This window comes from Meleagris gallopavo, chromosome 3 (assembly GCF_000146605.3).
Source record: "Meleagris gallopavo isolate NT-WF06-2002-E0010 breed Aviagen turkey brand Nicholas breeding stock chromosome 3, Turkey_5.1, whole genome shotgun sequence".
In the NCBI taxonomy this organism is placed as follows: Eukaryota; Metazoa; Chordata; class Aves; order Galliformes; family Phasianidae; genus Meleagris; species Meleagris gallopavo.
Window position 1 is genome coordinate 43,087,169 of NC_015013.2, and position 4,875 is coordinate 43,092,043.

A 4,875-nucleotide genomic window follows, 5' to 3' on the forward strand; every position below is an offset into this window, starting at 1 on the left:
TTTAAAAAAAAAAAAAAAAAAATGGTACAGGCAAACTGATGGATCCAGAATGAAAGATTCATTAGCAAAAGAGAAAGCAGATCTATGCATCTGTGTATATCTAATGTAGGATAGCAGCCAATACCTCAGATAAGCAATTTCTAATATTTACTTCCCTTGTCCTGATCTCAAAATGACTTTGCCCTCCAGAATACAGAATTTGTTCTACGGGTTCAGATGATCTCTGGTTCTGTTTCTGGTGTTAAATCTTTCATTTGAAAAGATGCAGACATTTAAGCTGCCAACATTACAGATGGCTACCTCTCTATGCCCTCACTTAAAAATCTAACAAAATTCCCTTTAACCAATTTGACACCTAGGTTTACCTTGTTTGAACTCAATAAGCAGTCTGAACTCTGTAATAATCTGGTGTCTGCTCAGACAGGCTCATTCTGTTCTCCTAAATCCAATCTGCATTGGATCTGCCCGCTATTAGAAAAATTCAACATAGGGATTGTATGTAGAAGTCTAATTTACTTCAGCAAATACATTTAATCAATTCCACCTTACTATTTTCCTTTTGCTCAGTGTTTGATTACTTTTATGTCATCTATTAGATATAAACTGGTGGTTTTTTACAATAAGTGGGTGATCTGACAAGGCCAATTTCATGTCTCCCGTTAGATAAAGTGACATTTCAATCCGGTTCTCTGACAAACTTAGATGAGGATACTGTGTAGTTTGAACACATGCACAATGACAAAGCACTTGTCTTTTCAGACTTTCCTATCAGAACAAACACTTGGGTAAAATTGAAAATTTCCCATTTGAGATTTATTTAAATAGAGCAATCAATACTTTATTTCACCACTCTCTAAAGGGCATATAAGAGAACAAAAACAAGTTTTTTAAAAAATCCTTTCTTTTCCTTCACGTTTAGAGCCCAGCAAATTGTTCACTGACAGGGGTTTTGCTCATTAACTAGACAATATTCATGTTTATAGTTCTTTAATAAGATAACATGGGATTAACTGACAGCTTTTTAATTGCTTTTCCCTCCTCCCCCTCATAGCAAATAAAGCTTGTTAGAACCATATCTGTTCAGGTAAAAAAAAAAAAAATAGAAAGAAAAGAAGCTGGCAAATGTTCCTATGTATATATCATCCTCAAAATTAAGATTTAATTCCTATTCCTTTGTGATTTCAGGTTTGGTTCACAATGCCTGATATTAAAATTCTTCCTGCTGATTTCAAAAGTACTTGGATCTGGCCTCCAGTCTACACAACACTGTATCAAGGCAACAATGCAAACTTCAAAGATGTTTACATAAGAAAGTATTTAGAGTCCACTTACAGGAAGTTCCTATTTAGTGAAACTATGCCTACAATGAAGTAGTGTGAACACTGTACAAAGTAGGAACCTACTCTACTGTGCAGATGTTTTTAAGTCTCTACTTAAAGGCAAAGACATTTTGGGGGGAAAAAAAAAAATCTATCTGTTTATTTTCAAGTTCAGTAAACAAAAGGAAAGACAGCGCAATAAACGTGATGAGATTTAGAATACTGCATTCTTTTCTGAGCTATCCAGTTCTAAAAAGACAGGGATCTCCTAGAAGGAGTCCAGTGGAGCACCACAAAGATATAAAGGACCTGGAGCATCTCCCGTATGAGGAAAGGCTGAGTAACCTGTCACTGTTCAGCCTGGGGAAAAAAAGACTGGGAGGGGATCTGATTAATGTTTATAAATACCTAAAGGGAGGTGGGAGGCAAATGGATGAGCCAGGCTCTTTTTGGTCGTGTGTAGCAATAGACAAGGAGTAATGGCCTAAAACCTGAACATAGGAAGTTCTGCAACAACATGCAGAACAACCACTTTACAGTAAGGGTGATGGAGCACTGGAACAGGTTGCAGTGGAGATGTTACAGAGTCTCCTTCTATGGAGATATTCAAGATCCATCTGGACCTTATCATAGTGTATTGGCTTTAAAGAGGGGGTTGGACTTAATGATCTCTTGAGGTCCCTTCTAACACCTACAAACTCTGATTCTGTGAGACGACTCTCCAACTTAAAAACACTTTGACTCTCCTGTCAGCACAGCAATGTAATTCCAGGGAAATTCCACTTAGTCATCTTGGTTACTCCAATGCAAATGAGAAGAGAATTAGATTCTTCTTTTCCAACAAAGTGAGGGGAATAATTACATCACAGTTTCTACTCATACTATTATTAAGCCATCAGTAATTCCCAAGTAGACTAAACATTACATGCAATATGGATATATGTATATTTCTCATTATTTATTGATGGTGATGATCTAAAATATATTTTGCTGTGCTTAAATCAATCCTTTAGCTTTGAATTCTGCCAACTAACATTGCAGAAAAGCTGCTGAAAAAAATAGGAAATACAATTTCTTAATTATACACCATCAGTAAGAAAGCAGATTTACTAATTAATAATTAGTTCCTACTGCTGCTATTTAACTATAGTCATCTAAGGTTTTACAGCACAATGCTTAAAATGGGCCTTTTTAAGTCAGAAGGAATGACCTGCAGGTGCTCGCATAGAAGCTCCAATACAGGCAACAGGGATTACCATAATTACTTTGCCACTCTACAAGTAGTTAATGGGATTACACCCTAAGGCTATCCAATTGCTCTTAGTGCTCAGTGCAAATTTTCTGAAAGAATCTGGATAAACACAAGTGCTTTAATGATATGCTTCATAATTTCATCTATCTTGCACCACAAAAGGAGCACTAATAAATTAAAGTACCCTAAATTAAAGAAATTGAGAACACTTAACTACTTTGGTTTTCTGTATCTCCTGTCATGGATGCAGTCAATTTTTTATCTGTCTCATTCAGTCTCATTTATCCCTCTGGTTTGCAATGCTGTAAAGTCTGAAAGATGCCTTATCATTCTTGGTGGGGTGCATACGTTTCTTTTTTCTTTCTTAACTTCTATATATCTCTTGCATCTTCTACTAGTGACTAATTACTCCCCAAGCTAACTAACCCATAACCCAAGCTTCTTTTTCACCAATCAACTAAAAAAAAATCCACATTTATCTTACAAACACTGTTCTAGAGATCCCATCTTTCCATTATTCTACTCCCCATTTTTTCTTAAGTATCCTCCCCCAAATTTTATTTAATTAAAAAAATTCCAGCATACCTACAGCCTAACCGTTAGCCTTTCTACTTTTCCTCCATGAGAATTCTACTGTCCTCTTCTCTGCCTCACTTTCATTTTTCCTTTGTAACTTTTAATTTTGATTATTTACTGTTCCTCTTGTTCTTCAAACTTCTCCTTTAATGCTTCTTTCTTGTACGTATACTTTCTATACTGTCTTCAGAGACAAGATCTATGGTACATTTTCAGTTATATAACACTTATTCCATACTTCGCTTATCAACCTACATAAAAATTACCTGAACAAAATCAGAAATAATTTGGGAAAAGGATCATATCATTTAAAAGGTCTGAAAAATTATACACTTCTATCAGCATGCAAAATTATTGAACGGGTAGGTGAAATAAAGTAGTGAATCCAAGATCAACTAATAATAAAGCTCCTTACATGGTCTACTTTTTACGACGAGAACCATATTGAAGTATGTACTGATTCTTTACTTATAAGACTGTATCATAAGAAATGTATTTTAAATCAGAAGATAAAACCTAGAGCACAATTTGGAAAGAAGAGTATCAAAATACCACACAAGAATTAGATTCTTACTTGTGTTACTCCTTCGCCTATACACTTCTTTAATATCATTAGAACAGTTATATGGTCTTATAGCTGTAGAGCCAAAAGAAAAGAATCCTACTCAACAAGGGACACTGTTTCTAAAATCAGAGAATGCATAGTAGATGCAACTGCGTCCTTCCTAATTCACAGTGGAAAAATCCACATCTTCAGTGGATTTAATTTTAGGGCACTCCTCTCCTTGCCAGCTTGGATCAAATTGGTCTCAGGAAGAGAAAAAGACCCTTTAGCCCTTCATCCCACTTTTTCTTTTTTAGGTCTAGAACTGACCAGAAAAGGAAGACATAGCACAGTAATGTGGCTCACCAAATTTGGTGCTACAAAATATCTTTCTTTTTCTTTAAAAGAACAAAAATAGCACTACATTCCTCCAAAATATATGTATAAAGTAAGAAACAACCAAAATCAATTAATATTAAGATATTGTTTTAGCACTGTTTTCTACAAGGAAGGACATTCTTATGCACATTTTATTCACACACAAGAGTTTCCTGATGTTTTTAAAAAATCTCTCTCCATATGTTGGAAAATGTTTTCTTTCATTGTAAAGTTTTCAGATTTTGAACTAAGTACAGTTTTTTAAATGTTATCTCCACCATGGAAGTAAATAGCCAGTATTAGATTCATATCTTCCAAAAAATCTTATGCTTAAAACCAGAAATGCTGTCTGTACACTACATTTGAGAGAAATATTTAAATCAACAATCCAGAACTAACCAGTTAGCTCTGGTTTCTTCTGTCATTTCCTTGCTACAGCTGGATAAACTCCTATAATTTACATGAACAGCCTATTTATTGAACCTTTTATCAGCTGTAATGAACTGTGGGTGACATCCTTAGTAAGCTAGCAACTGCAGGTCCTTATTCCATACTCCAACCACAGAATAGTGATTCAATTGTGAAATACCTTTCACTATCAGTTCTGCATAGTTCGATACTCCAACCCCTCCTTCTGTTCGAATCATGCAGCGATAGTTGCCAGCATCCCGCTTCGTGGCATTTACCACATTAAAAAGAGCTACAAATCGTCGAACATTGAACACTTTTATGTTCTTCAAAGGTGCATCCCTCACGTAAATACCCTAGGCAAAGAAACAAAATTAAAAAATATTGTTAGTCACACT